Here is a 19,648-nt window from a genome sequence, read left to right as displayed (position 1 = left end):
AGCCAACCTTCTCCTTTTCAGAACACCACTGTCGTGGCCTCTCTTTGTTTGCCCTGGACATCACAACTGGCTTTCCACGGCAAAGGGTAAGGAGATGGAAGAAATGGTTTCCATAATCATTATTGCTAAAAAGAAGGCATTAACTAATGGCATGACTACAAGAGAGTTGCACTAGAGGTAATTTTGGCCTAGGAAAGCTGCTTCTGATGTTTAAAATAAAACAATAGTAAGAGAACGTAGGAACAAATTAGAAAAGTTAACATTTTTCTGCAGTGAAATACTAAAGAATCTTATAAATAAAACTGGAATTCATCAACTGCATGAAGGTGTCCTCTTTTTCTATTAAACACTATGCAGAGCAATAGCTTAGCTTTGCATCAGAAGATACTGAAATAAAGCTTTTCCTCTATTTCTTGCTTAGAGGATATGTGAAGAGGAATTTTTCTGTTGTGATTGTGAAAAACTGATTTTTACCTTCATAGACTGTTACCTTATTATAGAGAACAGGCTTAATTATGTCTTTAAATGGTGAAAAGAACAAGTAATTTAAGGGTTCTGGATGTACTTTTATTAGTAAAATCCCATTTGGTACAGTACCTCCTTATTCATATTCTCATAAAAAACAATAAAAATCACCATCTGTAGGATATGTGACATATGGATATGTGACATATGGGTTATTAAATATCTTCTAGGATATCAGGGCTCTAAGTGTTGCCAGGAACCATGGTACCTTGCAAAGAAATACCTCTGACCCTGACGGTAGAGACTTTTTATTACCGAAACACAGATCGTCTCTTGCTGTGTGTGAACCTTCAGCACAAAAGGACCTGAATGTTTTTAAGCAAACCATTATTTCTAACAAAAGATGCTTTTTCTTTCTCAGACAATTGTTGAGAGAAAGCAACGGACTCTTACTGTTAAACAAGCTTTAGAGTTTTTCATTCCAAGTAAAATAGCTTGAGGCTGGCATAATCAATTGCTGTTTCACAGAGTGATAGAAATGCACATGCTACGCAATAGCTAAAAATCTGTCGAGAAGCAACTACCATGGCAAATGACCAAGCACACATTGGCAACAGCATGGCCAAAGTGTAATCTTTACCCTTTATTAACTAATGGACCAAAAAACCCACACTAAACTGCATCTTTATTTCTGGGTGAAATATCATGTTTCATACAGAAAAAGGTTATGATGGACCAATTATTATGAGCTTGGTTTAGGTTGGAACCCTTTCTCATTCTCAGTTTTGCTCTGAGGGCAGTGGAAGGGGCACAGAAAAAGTATTATGGGCTGCCAAAAAACAGAAGAGACTGGTAAGAGGAAAAAGTGTTGGTATATTAACATATACTTGCCAAATTACCACCAAAATGTGTTAGGTGGTATAGGTGCCCAGTATAATTCCTCCCAGTTCTACCATTTCAGTAAGGAAAACTTTATTCAATAACACAGTACCACTTTAAAACATAATCTGTCTGTCTAGATACTGTGATTTGTCTTCACTTTTCCATGGTCTTTATCTAGCTAGTTTACATTTTTAACTGACTTTTAAATTCACCCACGTTAAATTCAAGTATGACAAAAAAACTTGCAAACAGCTTCCTTCCACTGTGAACTTGTGTCCTTCATCTCTTGCCACAAGAGATGTGGAAGGCAGTTTGGTTGTGACACCCTGACCAATGCCTGTTTGCAATACTGCCAGATGCCACAACAGCATCCTATGTGTTGGACAGGTCTTGCATCACCAGTCCATTGACCAGTGAAAGACCATATTGGCTGCCTGTACTGAGCTTGAAGATCCACACAGGGGTAAGTGGAGCCAAAATATTGATAGTGTAGTAGGAGAGACAAATAACCTCTCCTAACTACTTGTCTGATAACATGAAGACTCATGAAAAATAGGGAATGTGGCACTATGGGACTTGCAGTAAGGCAAGTCCTCAATATTGTGAAATGTATATCTATGTTATACACTAGCTATAGCTGAGTGTCTTTTGAATGCAGTTACAGAGCCTATAGAGAAGCTACAGGTCCCCTTCTCTAATGGACTCCTTTGTTTTAGGCAGTACTAAATTCTGAGCATGGCCACAAGTTCTGCAAACTGTGCCAAGTGCGTGGTTGCCTGCTTACTCTGATCTCTGCTGAGCTACATGGTTCTTCAAAAATTAAGTAAAGCGTTCAGGCCAGAGCCATACAGACGGGTACTGCAATCAGTAGAACTGAAGGCCTGAACTCCACAGGTGGAAGCAGAGTTGCCATGAACTCCACATTGCAGTCCACTGACAGTTGCATTGCTACAAGACGGGAGAGGCTCTCTGGCATCACTGGTGGCCACTGTCACGGTAGCCACAAGAAACCCCCTGAGACTTTTTGGAGGAGGTTAAGAAAGGATTCAGTTTTCCTCTGTTAAGTTTTGGGCAGTGACAAATGTTTTTATTCAGAGGTAGGATTATTTTTATAGTCTTCTCTGTTGATTAGCTTGATATCACTAAGCAGGGCTGGCTTTGTGAGATTGCACAACAGGGTGGTACACACTGGAGAAGGGTAACAGTGCCACCCATGGCAAAATGGCATAAGGACCTCTTAGCTAGCTGAATAGGCAAAGGTGAGGTGACTCTAGGTACCTCAGAATCTTCAAACCTTATCACTTTCTTTGGTTATCTTCCTTTTGAAATATTTTTTGTCAAGAAAGGAACGGTTTAGAGAAATAAGGATATATTTGCCTTTTCCCCATTCTTTCACTTGGCGTCAATTCCCAGACATGTCAAGATAGCTCAGCAGGTGGCACTGAAAATAATACAATCTTACCAAGTCAGTGGCATCAATTTCTACATCAGCTATTGCTTATGATTGTCTTGCTTGGGATAAGTCTTGTCTCATGGAAGATGCTGGCCACTACTCAGACTCCTTACAGTCATGCCATGGCATGAATGACTGTGACTCAGCAGTGGCAGCAAGAGATTATATTGCTTAGTTTTCTTTTGCTAGAAAGCACAGTGCCTGCCTTCAGGCAGTTGTGTACCTTCTCTTGTCACAGTACTCAATACCACATCCTACAGTCAGCAATGGTGTCAGCTTTATGGATATTTGGTGCTACAAAGCTGTGCTAAGGGACTCCAGAGTGATTAAGAATCGAAGCCAAGAGTATAAGGGTTCAGATAATGCCACACATCACAAGACTGCCTGATTGATTTCTAAAACCATTTGGATCCAAAGCTATAGCTGTAGTCACAGTAGATTTTTTTTTGTGGGTTTTGTTTTCTTAATGTATAATTCCTATGTCATTTTCATTTTCTCTAATATGTCTAGTAGCTCTGAGTCCTCTAAAGGCAACAATGTGCTGGCAGAGGCTCTTGGGAACCATTGGTTAAAATTCTGCTGCCAACACGATGAGAGCTTTAGGATCATTTCCTGGACTGGGAGATCAGCTCATCTCTGAATACAATCAAAGCTGCCAATATGTATCTATTGTGCCTGTTTTGATACACGTAAGGACCACATACAAGACTAAGAATAGCATCACTGCTGACAGGAAAAAACCAGACTCTGTGCCACCTACTCATGATGACTATTGTACACACAGATTCATAACTCTAAATCTCAGGAAAACAAATCTTGCTGGTTTTGGATAATAACTTTGTTAAGAATAAATTCACTGAAGGAAATGGAAAACTGTAATTAATACTCTATCAGCATAGATCAGAGATGAGATCTAGGGCAGTATGTGTGATTTCTTTTCCTGGAAACACCCTGAAAGAACCCAGTTTTTCAGAAGGCAGGTGATTTGAACCTCAGCTTTCTTTCATACACCTAAGCTTTAAAACACTAGTTACTGTAGAAATCATGTATTTGGTCTCTAATACAATTAATCCAGGTCTTTTGCAAGCAAGCGTGTCAATGAAGTTCCTAAGCAAAACCTAGGACAAGTCTGTTAGAAAAGTCAGATGTAAATGTCAGGTGAGCAGATCCATGCTTGCAAGGGCAGCAAACACCAACTTTTAACATTTAAAATGCTTTTAAAGGAGAGGAAGGTAAAAAAAAAAAGAAAGAAACATTTTTCCTGTTGTGTTTTTGAAGGTCATGCTTTCCTCCATTTACAACTGTTGATGGTTGGTGGGTATAAGCTGACTAAGCTTTATTGTGGTTATCGTCTCAGGCAGCAGAATTTAGTCATATGGGCAACTGAACAGTACAAGGCATGAACAAATTCTGAAAAAAGTATTCTAAAATGAGCACAGATACTCTGCAGGTAAAGCATTCATTTGCTCAGTAGTTATACCCGTAAGGCTTTGGACATTAGAACTTAAATAGCACTTGAGTGTTTTCAAAGTGCATAATGGCTTGGGACTATGCACTAACTTGTCTCATTGTGATAAAGTCTTTCCTGATCTATACAGGCACCAAAACCAAGCATGACAATTGTAACACAATAGTTAAAACCACGGAACCACCCTGCTCTTGTTACAAGTGGGTGGACAGCTTAAATCTGTAACCTTTGATATCCTGGCTTGCACTTACACTTAGTTAACACACAAGTTAATTCTTAAGACTTTAAATCATTCGTTTAATTTAAAGATCTACTGGTTTATGTGATCTGCTTAGCTGCCCTCGCAGTGTACTGAGGCTGGCTGTTGGCAAGCAGGAATATCATCCTTCTCCTATCTCTTTCCTAGGCATGCCTTGGTCCACTGAAGATATTCTGATGCCACCCGCAGGAGGACGCAGGTACTTACAGCATCTCTCTGCCCTATTAAGAGTGCTTTAGCAATACTAGCAGGTAATATTAGCAAGCAGAGGAAACGCTAAGACATGTAGCTGTGTGGGCACATAACTACAGGGTGAGATTCGAGCCCTTATAGGATCCGTGCCACAGAATGAGAAGTATTATTTAAGTGTTGGAGTGTAAGATAAAGAACAGAGAGCTCACACTTCATCTGGACTCAGCTAAACACAGATGGAGGTTAGATCCTGCTCCTTCTCACAGTCCCCTACTGCAGGTTATCCCACTGGTAAGTTCCAGCCTACAGCTAGACCACAAATACATTTTGTGGAAGTCTTGCCAAAGTCACAGATTCATGAGGTCTCCCTTATTCCTGCAGGGCATCCTGTGTTTCTTGCTGTTTTCTAGAGAGCCGAGCTAAACATGAAGCATCCTGGTGTGCAAGAGGCTGTTAGCAGGAAGCAGCTCCAGTGAGCTGTCACAGCTCCCAGCCATGACACAGCATGCAGAATCTAGGAGTCAAGCAGCCTTGCCCAGCAGTTATTCTGGGACAGCAAACCTGGCTTTGTATTAATACACAGTTTTTTCCTGGAGGCTTCACCCATGCATTTCTGTGCAATATGATTCTGCTGTTATTAAGCTATAAGACTTGTGAGATCCAAATAAAACTAAGGGAAATCTTGACTTCCTGGAGAACTTCATTAGCTTAGTGGTTATGCTATTATGTACTGGGTGCATAAGGGAAAAAAAAATCACAGCTTTACAAAAACAGTAACAGAGAAGAGGTAAGCAGAAAAGACAAGGGAAATTATACTGTTTGTTGTGTTTAGATGAGTTTTTTGTAATTCTTACTGTACTATAAAAGTAATTTATGTTTATTTCTGTGAATGTATAGATAGAAAGGCTAATCTTTGATTTTAATGCTGTGAACAAATTCCTAATCAGCAGGATCTTTTGCATAATATGCTCTGTAAAATGCTGTGTTTTGTTGCACGTTATCAGCAGTTTGAAAAAAAAATCAGGTTTACAATGTATAATTCTAACATTTGCAGCAGTATCATATTGAAGTCGCTAATCAGAGAATCAGGGGGTTCTGACAGAAGAGTTCAGCTACATCTCAAGAGGTGACTCTTACCATTTTTAATTTGGAAGACGTGTGATGAGTGTTCCTGGTTTGGGCTAGCAAATGTGTTTGCCTGCCTGTTCTCTGTTTGACGCCTCACACTGCTCAGGAGCAGTAGTCCAGGATTTGCCAGCTCAGAAAACACCTGGCATCAAGTTCATAACATAAGACTAACTTGTTTCTGTCTTGCACTCCTTCCCTTTCCTGAAAAATTTTCATCACTGGAGGTACCCTTTTTTCAAAATGGTTTGTGTTTATATCTTTATGCCTGTTTGGGGGATGACTGCAGCATCTGTATCTCAGTGGACATGCTCTGGGAGCTCTATCATTTTTAAATTGGTGTGTCTCAGATAGATCTATGAATTTTTATCTTCATCAGATTCTTGTGAGGTAGGGAGAGGAAATTAGATTATACAGGTGAGGAGCTATGGCACAAAGATGCTATATTCCACAAATATTTGGGGATTTGTTTAACTGACAAGTGTAAATCCAATTCCCTGCGTAATCTGAGGATTTCTGGGAAGCCGGCCAGATTTTTCACAAGAACACACTTCGGCATTGACACAGTTGCTCAGTTGATCAAGAACTGAGTGGCTGCCATAGGTAGGCAAAGTCAAACAGTGAATCCTGATATCCCAAGTCCTTGAGCTGTTTTTTGACTGTAAGAACTCTCTTTTCGCTTAGTTGGGGCCATCCTATCCGTTCTCCCTGTTAGGACATCTAGCGAGGCACTGCAGAGTCAGCAAGAACCCCGATGCCAGGGGGAGAGTGGCCCCTCAGCAACCACTCAAGCCTGTTTCACTCTCGCAGGCTGGCACTGCTGCCTCCCCGGCTTGTGGGCATTTGTGCTTCTGCCGGCATGTGCGTGTTACAGCCCGAATTTAACCTAATGCTCAGCTTGAACCATTCGGCTCATCGGAAATACTGGTCGGACTTAGTTAACCCCATACTGGCGGCCGCTCAGCAGTGCAAGGAAATCGCTTCTCCTCCCCAGGTGTGCTGAAATGGCACCAGAGAAAAGCTCGGTGCTCGCAGCTCGGAGGGCAGAGACGTGCACGGGAAGCCCGGAGCATCCCCGGCGCCCCCTCCGTGCCCGCCGCCCCCCGCAGGGGGCGCTGCCGCGGGCTCCGCGGGCTCCGCGGGCTCCGCGGCTCCGGCACCGCGGGGCCGGGGCGGCTCCGAGCGGGGGAGCGCCCGGCGCGTCCCGCCCTCCTGCCTCCTCCCTCTGTCCCCTCCCCTCGGCGGCGGCGGTGGAGCTGCCGGGCTCCCTCGCTTTTCTTCACATGGGGCTCGCCCTGCGGGCGGGACAGCACTCCTGCCCTCCCGCCGACCGCTGAGAGGGACCGGGCGCGGGCGGAGGGGTCTCGCCGCCACCGGCGGGCAGGTAGGGGCGGGCGGCGCTCCCCGAGGGAAGTCGGGCGGCGGCGGGACGGGCGGGACGGGCTGTGGTGCCCCGGCCGCCGGTGCCGGTCGCGGAGCGGAGCGGGGCGCACGTGGAGCGGGAGCCTCTCATCCCGCCCTCCTCCCTCCTTCGGCGCCCGCGCTTCACCGGGATCTTCCCGCCGCGGCTTCGTCGTGGTCGCGGGACCCCCGCCGGTCACTTGTGGACGCATCGCGGGTGGATTCTCTTCCCGGGTGCCGCGGGGAGCTGCGCGACTTCGGGGAGGAACCCGGGCGGGGACGCCGGTCTTCCCCGTTCGCCCAAAGGGAATGGAGTTTAATTAAAGAGCTGTGGATCTTCCCCTGCCCGTTCCATCTTTTAGCTGTCAGGAGAACAGGTCCGTTATTTGTGAAATTATTTTATGTCAGTTTAGGTCTTGTTTCTTTTTTTCCTGTACACTACCAAATACAGAGTGCTGATGAGATTATTTTCTGTGGTTAGTAGATTAAACACAGGACTAATTCCGTGCCGTTAAAGTGAGCGTTATGGGTTTGCCGAGTTCATATAATCTTATGTTCTCATAGCTCAAAATAAACCTTTTCATTAAAAGGGAGAAAACTGAATTCAGTTTTCGCAGTTTTTGATTGATGAGAGCTCCCTCGTGGAAATCAGCAGGGAGTTTTGCCTGATTAAGAGCTGCAAAATTTTCCTGAGGTTTGTTACACAACTGGCTGTAGTTGTGCAGTACGGGCTCAGTTAGGTAACTTTGCATCTGGGTCTTGTTTTCACTGGTCCAGCTGAAGTACTTTCAAGTCAAATTAGGTTCAGTGCTCCTCTTTAAGCCCTCTCCGCTCGACGGGTCCGGGGGAGCGGAAGGATTTTTTTACCTGCTTCAAAGAAGAGTAAACTTGTGGGTTAAAAAGAGAAGCAGGTGACACTCATTGGAGATAGCGATTGCAATTTAGAAATGCTCCGTGTGTTTTGCTGGCAGTGCTAGGTCAACTGTTTTCATCCTGGAAGTGTTTTATCTTGCTTGTGTTGCTGTTGAGCCTCAGAAGCTCTAGTCAAGGACCAGGGACTCAGCTGTAATAGAAGATGTACAGGCATGCATGTAATCACAGTCTCTCACCAAAAAGCATGCTTTCTGGTGTGGTTATGCAGAAATGTTACAGAAAACAGAGCATTGCTCCTCAAAAAGCTTGGAGGTTGCAATTTCCACACTTGCGAGCTGACTATTCAGTTACTGCTGTTCTGTTTTTTTTCTGTGCTGCTAAAATACCTGACAGTAAGCAGTTTACAGAATCTAGTCAGTTGTTTGTGGAACTTTTGTTGTTGTTGCAGCTGCAAGAGTTCTGTCAAATTGTTTGGGTTCTTTTTTAAGGCATGAAAGTAAGTAAAATAAAATGGAAACTTCCTTGCATTTTAAGTGGCAGCAACACAGGATCAGACTTGGTGAGGGTGGAACAAACAAAACCCAATGCTTTTCTTTGTGCTGTAACTATTTTCAGGTAAGAAAACCTCCTTTGGGATGGCATTTCACAAGTTTGTTCTTGGGTCCTTGAAATTTCAGGTGGCGAAAGTCTGATCAATCTAGCTATTCAAGCAAGGAAAAAACATTGTGGTGTGGTCTGTGGAGTTCAAATGCACATTACTGGAAAGCTACAGACAGCCTTAAAGTAATCCTTTGTGAGCAGGAACTCAGGCATGTGCTGGACAGCTTTCCTGAGTTAGGACAATAGGAAACAAATTGTGTATCACTAAAGTTAAAAGTATTCAAGAAAGCTGTTAATAACATTCAAAAGGAGGTTCTTAATATACATGTGAAAAGCATTATCAGTTTGTGTAGCTCAGCAGCCACTCTGTAGCTGAGCTGTCATGTTTAACTGTCCATCTTCTAATCTTTGGGGGGAGATTTTTCTAAAATAGGGTGCTTAAACGTACCCCAGTTTGAAACACTGAACTAAGGTGAATTACTGTAAGTAATTCTGCTCAAGAGATTGGACATTTGCACCTTGGACTGAAAAATTACCTTCTTAGCAGCATGCCAAAGCTTGGAGCTCTCCATATGCAGAGAAGTTAATGGAGTATACATGGTGGTGTTACATGTTCAGTGCTGGTTTATAGGAGACATTTTTATGGCAGCTATCACTCATATATCACAATTGCTGATTTGTCTTCATGGGGTGGGTTAGGAAAGTACTGTGGATGTGGACAGACTAAGTGCCTTGCCGAGTTGCTTGGGAAGTTTGAAAGACCAAGATGTTGAAGCCAGGTGGAAAAAGGCAATCAAATGACTGGCAGTCTTATCTTGGGTTGTCTGCCTTTTTTGCTAGAGATTGTTTAAATTATGTTATAAAATACAGCTATTTCTAGATATTGCATTCAGTGGTTGGCTGACAACATTCAAAGTTTAAAAAATGTTTTTCTATTATATGCCTTTCTATGTCTTTGTATGCACATGGTGTTTGGTAGGCGTTGGTATTTTATTATGCTGTCATAGCTTCCCTTTTCCTAGGTTTATTATTTTAATGTTTTAAAATCATGTAGTAGACTCCATGCGAAAACACTCTGTTAATGGACTGTTAGAGTGGTGGAATTTGAATGCGAGATAGCCAGTGGTCAGCATTATGGTTCCTGATGCAACCATTAGTCAGCAACACTTTGCATAAATAGCCAACCTAAAATTTAATGTATCTTGTTGGAAAGGTGACTTTAAGCAAGCAAGAAGTTCTAACTTGATGATGAAGGATACATGCCTACAAAGAGCTATGCTGAGGTTGCTGTGAAAATGGTAGGTTTGGGGTTTAAGCATTTGTGACTCAAATTTTAAGTCCACTTTTGCTCTTAAAAACCACAACTTGCAACTTTGAAGAGCAGCTAAATGTTTTCAGGTTTTTTACAAGATGCCTGACAGCAAAACCTGCATTAGTAAGGCACGCTGCTCTGAGGAGCTCTGCTTTTGTCTGCCCTTGGAACTGAAGCATCCTTTGCTGGTGCAGTTGAATGTGCCACCAATGCTAATTGATGTCAGGGACAGGGGTTTATTCAGTGTAGATTCAGTTTTCTGTGGCCGAAGACCCTCGTGTTTTCTCCCACTAATCAGCCATTTGTAGTTTCTGTCTTTAAGAAAACGAAGTTGTGTTGATTTGCTTCTGCTTATGCTTTTGTGCTGCAAGCACTACACAGCTGTGAAGTTCCCATCTAGCTCTGATTCAGGAACGTATTCTTCTTCCAAGTGGTGTGCATGTCCTCAAACAGCTTTGATTCTCAAAGACAGGTAAGTGGCATTTGTGGCCTAGAAAAAGCTGCACAGAGATAAGAGGAGCTACATGCATGCTTAAAAACTAGCACATGCCCAAGTGTTTTGGTGAATAAGCTTGAATGCTTTGCTGAATCACAGCTGTGAGTGTGCAGAAACACTGTACCTACAGGGTCTGCTGCAGCTGAGTACAGTGCTCGGAATGGATTTCAGGGCAGGTGTTCAGAGACCATCCGAACACCAAAAATGAACTAGGAGTGGGATCGTACATACTACAGACAGGAATGGAAACATAACATTGCAAGTGGCTTTACTGGAAATTTTAGCAGGACTTCTCTCTTTCTCTCCAGTACTCAAATACAGAGTGAAACCTGATGCAGTAAATGACCCAATTCCCATTGATTTCCTTTAGAAAATGATTATACAAAGGGTGTGTCCAAGTAAACTGCCTTGGGAGTTCTACCCGTGGCCTGCAGAAACGGTGTGATTTGCCCAACAATGACGTTTTTGTGTCAGTCCCTTGGAACCGATTCGATAAGCGGGACTAGCGCTAAGTATGTAAGTCCCGACTCCTTCTTCCTTGGATTACTGTACCCGAGACCTCCGAGGGCAGCGGTGTCGCGGGCGGGGAGCGAGGCTGACGGCTCTCGCCACGCCGAAAGCCGCGCCCGGGCTGTCCCTGTCCCCGCCGGAGGGAGCCCGAGGATCGGCGGAGCGCGGCGGCGGCGGCTCTCTCCACTCCGCGCGGGGATCCCGCCGGGAGTGCGGGGCGGGGATGCTCATCCCGACTTGCCCGATCCGTTCCTCCGGTAGGGCACATCCTGCGCACCCTCCCGTTCGCAGCGAGGGGCTGGTTTACGTCGGTCTTTTTGCGGTGTCCTTCGACAGCAAAGTCCTTTCATCGTGCGCCTGGTTATGAATAGAAGCTGGTCTGACCAGAAGGAGATTCCTTTCCTAACTTAGCTCGTTACTCTCCCCCACCCCACTCTTACCACTAACCTTTCCTGCTTTGCCCATCCAGGCCCTCCAAAGCTGGAAGTAAAATGGCTGTCAGTTTCTTTGGTAGCCTGATTGAAAGGAGTGCAAGAAGCACTTCAGGATGGGGTGGTAAGAGGACCCTTGGCCAGACCAACCTTTTATAGCTAGAACAGTGATTCCTGGCTGTAGCCACCCATGTGACTTTGATTCCTCATTTATTGTCAATAAATTTGTAATTGACATAAGGGGAGTACTTACAGCATTTCATGTACTAATGACTGTGGTTCATAGATCAGCAAGGTCTGGAACTGTTATAGGTAGGGTAGTGTGGAGTGAGATTCCCTTTAGTTGAACAGTGGACAAATGGAAAGCAAGTGTGCCCTAAGCAAGAGAAGTTTTCTTGGTGTAAAAGACTATGAGCTGTCGAACTGCTTGGGCATGACAACTGTCCCAGTTAATCCATGCTTTTCTAATCTACTGCCTTCTCTAATTTCCTCCCGTGAATTATTTGCTGCGAATTGATTGCTAAATGTTATATGGATTGTCAGTAATCAGGTGGCAAGACAGACATTCACTGTACGTCTGTAGAGGGCAAGGCAAGGTGGCAAAAGCCAGTCATTAGGCTATGGGGTGCAGCTTGGACATGGGCAGTATTTGGAATTAATTTCTAACTCTTTTTTGACAGTTTACTTGAGGGAGTTTCTCCTCCTGCATTATGTTGTCTAGAGCCTTCAGGCGAGATTGTTGTCTTTAGTCACTGTGACTGCTTGTCACTGTGGCTCAGAATAATGTGAAGGACTAGGATTGTTAGTGTTAGTTGCCATCTATAAGGACTCTGTCAATAATCAGCTGGATACTGTGAAAAATGCAGAACTTGCTTATCGAATTAAGAATATCTTGTAAAATATCTGCAGTAAGATAATATGTGTACTGTAATGTAAAGGCTGTGACTGGCACTTTGAAGTCACTGCCAGTGAAATCCTCGGAAATGTGGACAAATGGATAACCCGCAGCTAACAGTGTGCTAAGTACTGTAGACAGCTGTTTCTTATTTGGTTTTATGCTAATTGCTGCTGCTGTTACTGTTGCATTCGTGAGTTGATGGAGTTGCGCATCATCTGTATGATCTCGGTGCAAATGTTGCCCTGATACTTCATGTGTTGATAAAAGCAGATGTTTTTACTTGGCTTTTAATTTATGGTGAAAGTTTTATGGGATCATTAAGATCCATTCAGAAAGACTGAAAATGACTTTGAGATCTTGCCAGATATTTGGCCAGAGAGGCTCATCTTTGCACAGTGATCAAAGAAAGGAGGAAGAAAAAAAAATCTATAAAAATTTATGAAATTAGTTGTATGGAATTAGTATGTAGACGAAGAAGGAGAGAAGAGTGAGGGAAAGGGAAACAGGAGATTGAAATAAGCTGTCAGAGTGTTTTAAGTAGGGTCCAGTCCTCTGTGATGGATTGCAGGCAGCTTGTAACTTCTTGAGGATATTCTTTTTGAACTTCAAGAAAGGCTTTCAGTCTTAAGCTTGTGTTGAAGACCTGGACTGAGGCTCAGCTTCACTTGTGTGGAAAAAAGAGAGGGAGGTTTGCTCTGCCACAGTTTGATTTTTTTTTTTCTTCATTATTTTGCAGATGTATAAAATCCAGTGTCAGCCCTTTATTTTGGGGCTGACAGTATATGCTGGAGGTGGCCACATTCAAACAAAGAAAGATCAAGCAGAAACTTTTAAGGCACATATAATTTTCTCTGCATTTAGGAAAAGTCTTTTTTTCTCTTCATCTGGATTAACTGCTGCCTGACTAACTGTAATTTTAATTTTGCTTCTCTTTGTGACAAAAGCAGTTGTATTAACTTCAATAGGGATTCCAAGTACATATTTCTGTTAGTTTCTTATCTTCCTCATTAAGAAAGAATTATGCCACAGGACTGAAGAGTAGTCAGAAATGAGGAAGCTGGTGAAATGTATTTGTAAGTCTCTTTTTCTTCACAAGCTCAGATACTTTGTATCTCTCTATCGAGGGCTAGGAGATTAAGCAGAATAAATGTTTTTATTATATGGAGGTTGTAACTGCAGTTTGAAATGTCAGATGCAGCTTATAATTAGAAATAGGAGACTAAAACTTCATCTCTGAGCATGGATTTGTAATGAATGGCTGATTGTAAAATAAAGTATATATGAAAAGGTTGAAAATGTTTAAACAAATATTTTTATGAGATTATCCCTTCGTATTGAATTAAATATTGTCTTGCTTCTGTAATTAGATGAAATTAGATGTAATTAGATGAAAGTGATTACACAAGAAAATATTTTTTTTTGTGTGTGTAATTTTAATAGTCCTGTTTATGGACTATGTTCTACTGTGGACCAAAGGAAGAGATATCTGAATAAGGTGAAGCAATGCTTCCCTATCAACTCAAAACAGTATATAAGAACAACTGCAACATTAAATAAAATAAATTGCAAGGAGAATTTAGTTGGAAAAGTAGTCTTTAGGTGATTAATTCTTAAATGTTTTCCATTGACTGGTAAGGGAGATGGCATTCCAGTTTTTGCAGTGAAAGCTAAAACATCTAGTTCGTATGAACTTTTGTATGTTATGAACTTTCTGATTTCATCAGGGCATTCATAACAATAGAATTTTAAGAACTATTCCGTCTATTCTGTGTACTTGATCAGCAGCATAGATCCTCTTAGATGGACGTCCTGCTAACTACTTCCATGGGGAAAAGCTAATGCAGTTAGCTGTAATCCTCTTGATCTCTTTGTTCATCCTTTACTGTACGCAAAGAGACTATGAAAGCAAGATATACATAACCAGTTATTTATTGACTGAGATGTGTGACAGATAACTAGGGTTGATGAGCAATCAGGCAAAGCATTGACATACTACCTCTAGGTAAGACGTGCTTCACAGAATAGCTGAGGTTGGAAGGGACCTCTGGAGGTCATTTGGTCCAATCCTCGTGTTCAAGCAGGGCCACCTAGAGCCAGTTACCCAGAACTATGTCTAGATGGTTTCTAATTTCTCCAGTGAGGAAAACTGTAACTTCTCAGGGCAACCTGTGCCAGCGCTTGGTTACCCTCACAGTGAAAAAGTGTTTCCTGATCTTCAGAAGGAACCACCAGTGTTTCAGTTTGTGCCAGTCACCTCTGGTCCTGCCATTGGGCACCAGTGGAAACTACCTGGCTTCATCCTCCGTGCATCCTCCCTTCAAGTATATGTATATATTTGTAAGTTCCTCTCTGATCCTTCTCTTCTCCAGACTCAGTCCCAGCTCTCTCAACCTTTTCTCCTGTGTGAGGAACTTATGCTCCCATCCCTACATTATCTTTGTGATCCTTTGCTAGTCTCTCTCCAGTATGTCCATGTTGCTCTTTCGCTGGGGAACCCAGATCTCCATGTGTAGCCACACCCATTCTGGTACCATTGCTGGCCTGGCAGTCATCAGTATTGGGAAAGGTTGATTTCTGGTTCCTCTTGGAAGGACTGATTTTTTGTTTTGTTTTGTTTTATTTTGTTTGGGTTGTTTTGTTTGTTTGGTTTCTGTGGATTTTTTTCTGGAGTCCTTGAGCTGTTAACAATCTGTGTTTTAAGGATTTTATGTCTAGCTGCAAACTACCACTCCTGTCATGGCTCTAGCCTAAGTACTGCCACACAGCTTTCTTGCAAGCTGGCAGTTTCTTTAGAAGTTCCATTCAAGGTTACGCAGTTCTGCTGTGTCAAAACTAGGCCTTGGATCACAGATAGCTGAACCCCTAGGAGGAGGATTCACACAAAGCTGAGGTGTGAAATCAGTATGAGCTATACTGTGCCGATTCCCTTAGAAGGACACACAGTGAATACTCGCTGCAAGATTATTTGAACTACTTTCAAAATAACTGCATGTCTGCAGGAGAAGCCTTGTAACTTGAACCTTCTCTGCGCTGGACTTTTACCTGTTAGTGTGTTTTTTTACGTATTTGTGACACTGATATAGTTTAAAATTGGCTCTTTGCCTGATCTTGGAAGGTGACAACTCACCCTGATGTGGATTGGCTATGATCAGGAAAACTTTGGGCGTTTTTTTTGTGCCAGGGAAGGTTTAGATTTCATATCAGGAAAAATTTCTTCACCAAAACGTTTGTCAAGCTCTGGAAGCCCAGGGAAGTGGTTGAGTCACTGTTCCTGGAGGTATTTAAAAGATTTATAGGCGTGGCACTTAAGGACATGGTTTAGTGGTGGGCCTGACAGTGTTAGGTTAACTGTTGGACTTGATAACTTAAAAGGTCTTTTTCAACCTAAGTATTTCTATAATTTTTAAAAACTAGCACAAAAGCTATCAAAAGAGAAAGAGGAAAGAGTGGAAGGTGAACTTCAAGATGTTGACAAGAGTTGTGAAGGAGAAATGGACTGAGGGTGAGAATCAATACGCTGACCTTCTATGTTATAAGCTATTTCATAGTTAGGAAAGGGTGGTACAGTAGGTAAAATTAGAGAGAAGGGAAAATAAGAACAGGTTTTACAATGAGAGAAGAATATACTTTTATTATTTCCTGATGGAAAGAAGGATCAAAAATTACAAGTGGGTTTTAATAAAAACCAGCTGGTAAAGTTCTGACTCTGTGAAATGCAAAGCAAAACTTACAATGCCTTCACTGTTGCGGGATTATTCCTGTCTTGAATAGGAAAGAAACCGAAAGGAACGAAACCGTTTTATTGTATTTGTAAATTTACAGACCTGGAACACTTGTTACTTGCAGTGGAAAATCAAGTCAAGCGCCGGGAAAGACTTTCTAATTGGAACAGTGGTGCAACTGAAAAAAAACTCTGAAATAATTGAGATTGCAGTCATCTGGAGGTTTGAAGATCAGAGAATGTCTACCATGAAGTTTTCAGATACAGTTAATTCAGTTTTGGGGGCAAATGATATTTCAGCCACACCCTTTGTGATTTTATAAAATTATCCAGAGAGTAGGCTTTCAGGTATGTTTGATCCTTTCTACGCAGGAGACAAAGCTTTCTTAAATTGTTGATATCTATGCAGCACATGAAGGAGGTCAACATATTTCTGACATAAAATCTCATGAGTTAACAAAAGATAACAAACTGTGCAAATAATGTCGTTTGTTTGGGAGTGGTTTTTATTTTGTGGGGTTTTGTTGAGCTAAGATTTCTGATAGTGTGCAGCTGGTAGTGGTACTATTTTGTAAACTGGCTATTTATTAATGCTCTTTGATCTCTTTGCTATTGTAATTTAGATATTTATTTTGACCAACAAAAGTGGCCCCTGTGCCTTGCTAGTCAAGTACTAGTCTGATGTCTTTGAAAAGTGCCATCCCTCTTGCTGCTAGAGATGTGTAAAATGTGATGTGAATGACTTCCCACTGTTCCTTATGAATAGGGACAGAGGCTGTGGTACCTTCATCGAAGAGATGCCACTTAAAGCTTCAGACATAGTGGCATAAGCATTCATCAGGTGTTATCGAAGTGACTGGCACATCAGTCATCCTCTACTTCTGCAGTAAAATGTAAGGAATTGCTTCGTTAAGGATTATTTCATGCACTGGAGTGGTGGTGGTTGCGTGTGGTGTGTGTGGGTTTTGGTTGTGAGTTGGTTCAGCTTTTTGTGAAGTATTCAGCTTGAGAGCATCACAGCAGTCTTTATAGGATGATTTCTGCTAGTTTCATTTTTCAGTCAACTCAGTGGATGACAAGACTGTACGCTGCCTAAAATCCTCACCTTTATTAGGATATGATGCAGAGGAATGATCTTCTGTGATCTTTACTTTCTGCTGTAGCAAAACAAAAAATTGCAATTGTTCTTGTATCCAGTTGAAATTTCTTATAGGATTGGTTTTTTCCAGGTGTTTACCTAATTATGGGTTGAATTTGTCGCCTAAGTGAATGGATTTGGTTTTTTTTGTTTAAAAAAAAAGTCAAGAATATCAGATACCAGTCTTGAATTTCAGTAAAACCTTTTTTGAAGAACCACGCTTGAAACCTTTTGGAGTTAACTGCTCAAAGAGGTGTACTTGAAGGCAAGAAGTGATTCTCAGTAGGGTTGACTGGGGTAGATTTAAAAATTAGCTATTCTGATCTTCTGTGGAAATGGATTTGCTTTGAACCGAAGTTTAACCAGTTTAACCAAAGTTTTACCGGTGTTCATAAAAAGTAGTTTCACAGTGGAGATATTTGTTTCCCGCCTTAAGCCAAATATTTAATTTCTTCACACTGGTACTTGTGATGTTAATGTATTGATTTGCTTTCTTGTCCTATTAAGCTATATGAATCCTTCTTTTACTGAAATAAATCTGATCCTGACAGTTTTCTTACATAAATACTACCTATATAGCATTAAGAAAGTCTAAACCTGGTTTATACTGAGTAAGTGTAAGTTTTATACGTGACAACGATGAAGCCAAATATATTCTGTAGGAATTTAGGATCATAATTTGCATAAAGCATAGTTTTGCATGACTTGAATTTTACTACCTTACCTCCTACAATTCCTTTCACTGTGGGCAAACAGTTACTGTATAATCATTGAGCGAGTACCGAGAGTTAATTTTCTTTTTTGCACTTAGATCTCGGTGGTGTTTTATTGTGGAAGCAGTTATGTTTAACAACCCATTTAGCAGGTGAATAATTCTTTCATGTTGTTGCACTCCTTTCTCAGTCGTCATCTATTGTCAGATACTAATTTTTTTGGAGAATGCAGCTTTTTTACTTGTGACCGGAGGCTAAACTGGAGTTGAATGAAGTAGCAAAGAAAGAATGGTGAGGGTTTGATCAATTAGAAATGGTCCATTTATCCTGCAGTTCAAGAGAATCAAGGAAGATGAATGCAGCAACTTGCAGTGTAACTGATCTCCTTAAATTCACTGACAAAGTATGAGCTGCACTCCAGAGAATTTCACCAATTACTGCTGTGTAGGTTTCCAGCAGAATGCACAAGTTCTGCAGAAGTGGCAATGCCCGGTGGTTTCTGAAAGATATGGGAAAACAAAGGAGAGAGTAGCCCTAACATTTTTCATGCATCTGTTGCCAAGAAACTTCAGTTGAACATGATCTGTTATTGATTGTGGTTTGCTTGGCTTAGTGATGATATACATTAGACCACAAATTCAGTTTCTCTAAACTGATTCTGATGTGACCTTTCTCTGGCTCTGATGGCAAAGAATTTTAGAAGTGTGGATTTTGTGGTGGGTTTTGTTTTTTTTAAACTGAATATGGATAATTAAGCAGATGGGAGCCACCCAGTAGAATTGCAGTTGGAAAATAAGGTAAAAGTTCATGTCTCTTGTATTGAAATGGAGGAAAAATTAGTATGCAGCCAAAATCTTATTCATAAGTAAACAATTGTGTTAAATGTTCTTAGTAGCCATGTGCTGAGGAAAACACAGGAGCTGACCTCTGTGGAAAAGGTAATGCATTAGCTGTCAGTGTAAAATGTCTTATGAGCCTTGTAAAGAGAGAGGTAGTTACGTTTGGTTTGCTTTGTTTGTAATCCACCGTGGAGAGTGGGTTGCCAGGATTCCTCTGCAGAATGAACCGTGTGTGAGTAGTAGAAACTCTGGAGCAGAGTGGCTGAAAGGTGTCAGTAGGGGTGGAGATGGATGGAACTGCTGAGCTCTTTGCAGGAAGTCCTATCTGAATTGTCTTAATATCTACTTGCCTGTACACTTTGGCTTATATAGACGGTGGATTCCTGAAAGGGCCCTTAATTACTTCAGATTTGTATAATAAATAACTCTTATTTTTCTAATTCTAAAATTACTATAGAAAGGCTGGGGTTGGAAGTAACCTTAAAGATCACCTAGTTCCAAGCCCTCCTCCATGGGCAGGAGCACCTTCCAGTAGGTCACAGTGTTCAGGGCCCCCTTCAACCTGGCCTTGAACACTTCCAGCAACAGGGCATCCACAGCCTCTCTGGGCAACCTGTTCCAGTGCCTCACCACCCTCACAATAAAGAACTTCTCCCTAACATCTAAAAGATCAGAGATTTGGGTTTGTTTAAAATCATTCCATGTCCTATCACTGTCTGCCCATGTCAAAATTGCTCTCCCTCTTCTTTGTAAGCTCCCTTTAAGTACTGGAAGGCCACAGTGAGGTCTCCCTGGAGCCTTCTCTTCTCCGGGCTGAACAACTCCAACTCTCTCAGCCTGTCCTCACAGGAGAAATGCTCCAACCCTCTGAT

General features: G+C 41.9%; 1 protein-coding gene across 2 annotated transcripts in view; it reads left to right on the top strand.

Moving 5' to 3' along the window:
* The first annotated feature begins 7,093 nt into the window (after positions 1 to 7,093).
* The window catches only part of CPNE4 (copine 4), a 227,611-nt gene continuing 215,056 nt past the window's right edge, over positions 7,094 to 19,648 (top strand). The window contains exon 1 of one of the 2 annotated variants that reach the window (XM_027748558.2): positions 7,094 to 7,228. The gene's annotated coding sequence lies outside the window, so the exon portion shown is untranslated. Of the gene's footprint in view, positions 7,229 to 7,440; positions 7,623 to 19,648 lie in introns of those variants that run through there. The other variant, XM_027748557.2, reaches the window with a different exon arrangement.

Source organism: Pipra filicauda, unplaced genomic scaffold (assembly GCF_003945595.2).
Source record: "Pipra filicauda isolate LSUMZ 115617 unplaced genomic scaffold, ASM394559v2 scaffold231_size1239837_pilon, whole genome shotgun sequence".
Lineage (NCBI taxonomy): Eukaryota > Metazoa > Chordata > Aves > Passeriformes > Pipridae > Pipra > Pipra filicauda.
The sequence above is the reverse complement of the archived record's forward strand: the minus strand, read 5'-3'. Positions and strand labels throughout refer to the sequence as shown.